Below are 6,988 nucleotides of genomic sequence, written 5' to 3' on the forward strand. Positions count from 1 at the left end.
CCAATCAAACAAATAAACATAATAACCAAAATGGCATAGTGCTGGTACAATGACCGACACATAGATCAATGGAATAGAATCAAAACCCCGGAAATTAACAGTCAACTGATATTCTACAAGGAAACAAAATCTGTCAAGTGGAGAAATGACAACTTTTTCAACAACAGGTGCTAGCAAAAGTGGACTTCTGTGGCCTAATGGTAAGAAACTGCACTGCAATCCTTAAGGCATGCAGTTCAAATCCACCAGCTGTTCCACAGAAGGATGGACAATCTCTACCTGTGTGATTAACATCCTCCGAAAACCCACTGGAGGGTCAGCTATGAGCTGATTCTAATTTTATAGTATTGAACAATAACCTGCAGAAAGTTGAAGCTGGATCCACATTTCATACCATATTAAAAAATCAACTCAATGTGGATCATTATTATTAATATTTTATTTATTAAAAATATTTTAAGTTATAATATTGTTTTTCTTTTTTAATATTTGTATTGGTTTACATACAAATTTCATTTGTATTGTGTTTCACACAGTCCTTCATTCACATTGTGTCTCATATGATTTTTTTTTAAATTTTATACTGGTTTATTTAAAAGCTTGTATAGATTGTTTTTCACTTCGGTTCTCACCCCTTTCCTTCACCCCCACCTCTCTCCACACATCAAACTGTGCTACTCTGTGATTATTGTCTGTCCCCCTCCCTCTGCCCATCATCAGCCCTGTTCTTCCACCCCACCACCACCCTTGGATCCTCATACTTGTCCTACAATAATGGTCTTATACAATATTTATTTATCCTTAGGAGACTGAGTTAGTTCACTTAGCATAATACTCTCCAGTCCCTCAAAAGTTAGGTAGTAATTTACAAAATCATTGATCCTGTGTGCTGCATAGTATATCATCATATGAATGTAACAATTTCCCAATCCATTCCATTGTGGTTGCACATGTGGGCTGTTTCCAATGTTCTAGCAATGGTGAATACCGCGGCTATAAACATTGGTGTACAAGTTGGTGCCTTAGTTCTTATTTTCTCTGGGTATATTCCAAGGAGTGGAATAGTTGGGCCATATGGAATTTCTATGTTCAGCCTTTTGAGGAAATGCCAAACTGTCTTCTAGAGTGGTTGTACCATTTTATAATCCCATCAACAATGTATAAGCGTTCCTATCTCTCCCCAGCCTCTCCAACATTTATTACTTGCTCTCCTATTATACTTTGCCATTGTTATTGAAGTTAGATGGTGTCTCATTGTGGTTTTGATTTGCACCTCTCTTATTGCCAGTAATGTGGAGCATTTCTTCATGTGTCTATTGGCCATCCTAATATCTTCAGCTGTAAATAGGTTTTCAATGTCTTTTGCCATTATGTAATTTTGTGATGAGTTTTTTTTTCTTGTGAAGTTCTTGTAGGATTCTGCAAACTTTTGATATGAGACCCTTGTTTGAAAGGGTATTGCCAAATGATTTTTTCCAATCAGTAGTTTTTGATGTACCCAGGAATTTAATCTTTAGATGGTCCCATTCAGTAATTTTATCTTTTTCAGATTGTGCATTTCTGGCAGTATTTGGAAGTCTTTTTAAAGTATAGAGTAGGGCTTCTCAGCTTGATTTCATTTTGTCTCTTAAGAATTTTATTATTTTGGGCTTTATTCTGAGGTCTCTGAACCCCCTTGAATTAATTTTTGTGTGGGGGGTGAAATGTGGATCCTGTTTCAGCTGTCTTCAGGTGGAAGTCCAGTTTCGCCAGCACCATTTGTTGAAGAGGCTGTCATTTCCCCATTTGATAGATTTGATTTCCTTATCGAATATCAGTTGACCATAGATAATTCGCTTCATTTCTGGGTTCTCAATTATGCTCTATTGGTCTACATGCCTGTCATTGTACCAGTACCATGCTGTTTTGAATATTATTGCTGTGTAGTAGGTGTTACACTAGTAGTGCTAAACAATGTGACACTGATGTGTCAAATGTGATAATGTGATAATGGTGATAATGTGAAAATGTGATAATGGTGGACAGTGTTTGGTAGAGCTCCCCGATTAAAACAAGCTTGAAAACAGGAGGGGCATCCACTTCCAAAATAATTTGCCTCCGGAAACGCTGTGAGCTTGGAGAAATGATGAATGTTGTACAAATGTTCGGGCCTTTCGTTCGTAGGGTCACTATGAGTTGTGTATGACTCGACGGCATTTAACAACAACAGTAAGTTTTGAGGTCAGGGAATGCTATGCCTGCCACTTCATTTTTGTTTTTCAGAAGTGTTTTTCTTATTTGAGGTCTCTTTGCTATTCAGGTAAACATGAAAAATTTCCCTTTTGATTCCCTGGAAAAATTAATTTGGTACATAGGATCATTCTTATACATTGCATTTTATGAAATTAATCACCATTGATTTATGCCCACTATTACCTATGTTTCTAGCTCACCATTAAATCATTCCCCACACCTTCACCTTCTCCCTCCACCTACCTAACTCTGTCATCCCAATGATTTCTTCCCCTCCTTACTCTCCATTGCCTGCTCCATTTGGACTTTCACACACATCTTACTTATTTTTCTTCTATTTTTACAATAATTGTTTTATATAGTATTTGTCGTTATGACACTGAGTTCATCCTTTCATTATAATGTTTTATAAATTCTCCCTATGTTGTTTGTTGATGGACATTTGGGCTTTTTCCTTTTTTTTTTTTTTTTCTATTGTGACGAACACTATAAACATAAGTGTACAAATCTCCATTTTTCCTCAGGGTATATTCCTAGCAGAGGAATAGCTGGATCTTTTGGGATTTTTATGTACAGATTTTTCAGAAGACGCCAAACTGCCTTCCAGAGTGATTCTCTTCATTCTATAATCCCACCAACAGTGTATGAGAGTTCCAATCTCTCCACATCTTTTCCATCTTTATTGCTTTCTATTAACTTTTGCCACTGTTACAGGGATGAGATGTTTTCTCATTGTGATTTTTATGTCCTTCTTTCTTATTGCCAGAGATTTTGAGCACTTTTGATGTATCTGTTGGCTCTTCAAATGTCTTTTCAAATGAAAAGTTTTTCCAAATATTTTGCACATTTTGTGATTAGGTCATAAGTCTTTTTCTTATGGAAGACCTGTAGTATTCTAAACTTTTTATTATGAGACCCATGTCTGAGATATCATTGCTAAATTTTTTCCGCTCTGGTCATCAGGTTTTCTATTGGTAATTTTTTTTTTATACACACAGGGATTTAATCTTTAAACGGTCCCATTCATTGATGTTATCCTCTACTGACCAGCCAATTTATACCATAGACTAGGCTTTCTAAATTTCGTCTCATTTTGTCTCTTATGGTCTTTATGATTATGGGCTTTACCCCATGATCTTTGGTGTAGCTTGTGTTGATTTTTGTGTATGGTGTGAGATACCCATCCTCCTTAAGCTTTCTGCAGGTAAAAGTACACTTTTTTTTTTTTAAAGTACACTTTTACTAGAACCATTTTTCTAACCATTTGACAGGTTTTGTTCCCCTGTAGAATACCAGTAGTAGTAGATGGGCTAATTTCTGGGTTATAAATTTTTTTCCATGCATCTATGTGTCTGTCGTTGTACCAGTATCATGCTGTTTTGGTTATTATGACTATGTAGTAAGTTTTGAAAGCAAAGAGTACTATGCTTTCCACTTTATTTTTGTTTTACAGAAGTGTGTCGGTTATTTGGAGTCTTTTTCCTATCTAGATAAACTTGTAAATTGCATTTTCTATCTCTTCATAAAATAAGTTTGGTATCTGTATTGAGATTGTGCTAAATATTTGGATTGCTTTTGCTAGAAATCTCATTTTCACTACACTGAGTCTTCCTACTCAAAGTAGGGAACATTTTTTTTCCACTTAATTAGTTCTTTTATTGTTTCTTATAGTAATGCTTTGTAATTTTCCTTATAAAGGTCTATTGTCTCTAAGTTTATACTCAAGTGTTTTAATTTATGGTTGGCTATAATAAATGGTAGTGCTCTCTTAGTTTCTTTTCCTGTGGTTTCTTTTTTACTCTAGCTGCCTCATTCATTTTTGTATGTTGCCACCCTTTTATATTGGTCTATTAGGTCTAACAGTTTGTTGTTGAATCTTTAAAGTTTCCTGTGTACATTATCATATGGTCTGCATATAGCGACAGTTTTACTACCTCTTAACCTAGTAGGATGTCTCTTATTTCCTTCTCTTGTCGAATTGCCCTATCAAGTATTTTAATTATAATACTGAATAGGAGTGGTGAAAGTAGGCCTCCTTGTCTAATTCCTGTTCACAAGAAGAATGCCTTTAGTTTCTCCATTAAGAATGATATTGGCTCTAGGTTTTGTATATACTTTCCCCATGTTGAGGAAATTCCCTTCTGTTCCTATTTTGTTCAGTGTTTTAACCAGGAAGATATGCTGGATTTTGTCAAAGGCCTTTTCTGCACCAATTGGTAGGATCATGTGATTCTTGTTCTTTGTTCTGATAAGGTGATAAATTTTTTTAGTTGTTTTTCTTACATTGAGCCATCCTTACTTACCAGTTATGAAACACACTTGGTCATATAGATAATTTTTAATATACTGTCGGATTCTATTGACCAGGATTTTGTTAAGGATTTTTCCACCTATATTCATAAGAGATATTGGTCTGTAGTATCCTTTTTTCATAATGTGTTCATCTGGTTCTGGTATTATAGTTACGCTTGTTTCATATAATAATTCTGGAAATATTCCTTCTTTTATTATTTTTTTAAATAAATTGAATTAGTGATAGATAGTTCATCTCTGAATGTTTGGTAGAATTCAGTCATGAAGCCATCTGGGTCAGGAGGTTTTGTGGGAGGGGGGCTTTTTTATGACGAGCTCAATTTACACTTTTCTGATGTTCAAGTGTTCTATATCTGTCCATGTCAATCTGGGTAGAGTGTGAAGCACTTTACTTTCTAGGAATTTGACCACTTCCTCTAGGTTTTCAAATTTATCAGAGTATAGCTTTTCATAATACTTCCTTATAATTTATTTCATTTCAGCTGGTTCTGTTGTGGTGCCACCTTTTTTTGTCTTCTCTTTCTTTTCTTCTCCTACGTTGGCCAACAGTTTGTCTGTTTTATTGACCCTTTTGAGGAACAAATGCCTGGACTTGTTGACGGTTTCCACTGTTTTTCTGTTTTGTATACTATTGATTTCAGCTTTTTCCTTATAATTTCCTTTCTCCTAGAGGTTGTAAGATTAGATTATTGTTCTTTATATTTTTGCTAGAGGGGTTGAGTTAGGTCATCAATTTTGCTTCTTTCTTCCTTTTTCATTTGTTTGCCTATAGCTGTGAACTAACACCTGAGGACTATCTTAGCTGTATCTCAGAAGATTTGATGTTGTTGTTGTTGTTATGTGCCATTTAGCCACTTGCAACTCATAGTGATCCTGTGTACAACAACTTTGAACCCTGTTCTATCCTGTGTCAACTTTGTTGTCTCTTACACACCTACCCCACATTATCCCAGTCATTAAATTAATCCATCTCATGGAGGGTCTTCCCCTCTTGCGCTGTCCATCCATCCTCTCAAGCATGGTTTCCCTCTCCAAGGACTGGTCACTTCTTGCAATATACCCAAAGTATATCACACAAAGTTTCAGAATCCTCACCTCCAAGGAGCAGCCTGGTTTCAACCTCTCTATGTTGAACCTGTTCATTTTCCTAGCAGTCCAAGGCATATTCAATCCCCTAGCAATCCATGATATATTCAATACTCTTCAGCACCACAGCTCAAAGGCATCAATTCTCCTTCTATCATCCCTAGTCATTGTCCTGCTTTCTTACGCATAGCAAGTAATTGATCCATGGCCTGGATCAGGTGCACCTTATTCTCCAGACTTATATTGTTGCTTTTCAGTACTCTGGAGAGGTCCCTAGAAGCTGACTTTCCCAATGTGATTAGTCTTTTGATTTCCCGGCTTCTGGTACCAAGAGTGTTGACTGTGGAGTGAAGCAAAGTGAGGCTATTAACAATCTCAATCTCTTCACCATTTGTCATGATGCTGCTGACTGGTCCTAGGTGAGAATCTTTGTTTTCTTGTTGTTGAGCTTCAAGCCATAGTAAAGAATACAGTTCTTGACCTTCTTCAACAAATGCAGTCTTCCTCAGTTTTAAGAAGCAGCGTTGGCTCATCTACATAACGCAGGTTGTTGATGAGTCTTTCTCCAATCCTGATGACCCATTTCTCTTCATATAGCCCAGCCACCTGGTTGATCTGTTCCACATATAGATTCAAATCATATGGAGACAGGACACATCCCTGGCATATACCTTTCTGATTTTGAGCCATGCAATGTTTCCTTGCTCTGTTCTGACAACTACCGCCTGGTCCAAGTATAAGTTTCACATATGCACAATCAAGTGTTCTGGGATTCCCATTCTTCTCAGAGTTAGCCACAGTTTGTTGTGATCCACAGTCAAATGTCTTTGCATAGTCAATGAAACACAGGTAGACATTCCTCTGGCACTCTGTTTTCAGTCAAGATTCATCCAACATTAGCTATAATATCTCTAATACCATGGTCTCTTCTAAGCCAAACCCGCACAACTGGCAGTTCTGTGTTGAAATGCTGTTCCAGTCATTTTTGGATCATTTTTAGCAGAATCTTGCTTGCATGTAATATTTATATGTTGTATTTTCATTTTTGAGAACATTTTAAGTTCATTTTTTAATTTCTTCTGTAACTCAGTAGTGTTCAGGCAGGGTTAATTTAGCTTCCATGTGAATGTAGTTTGTTTTTTGGTGGTTTTGTTGTTGTTTTGTCCATTGTTATATTGTTTTTAATTTCTAGTTTTATGGCATTGTATATAGTTTATATTATTTCAACGTTGTTGTTGTTTTTAAATTTGTTGAAACTTTGTGTTCCAGCATATGATCAATTCTGGAGAATTTACCATGCTCACTTGAAAAGAAGGTAAATTTATATTTAGTTGGGTGCAATATGCAAAATATATCC

Source organism: Elephantulus edwardii, unplaced genomic scaffold, assembly GCF_000299155.1.
Source record: "Elephantulus edwardii isolate Elephantulus edwardi_28Jun2011 unplaced genomic scaffold, EleEdw1.0 scaffold00056, whole genome shotgun sequence".
Lineage (NCBI taxonomy): Eukaryota > Metazoa > Chordata > Mammalia > Macroscelidea > Macroscelididae > Elephantulus > Elephantulus edwardii.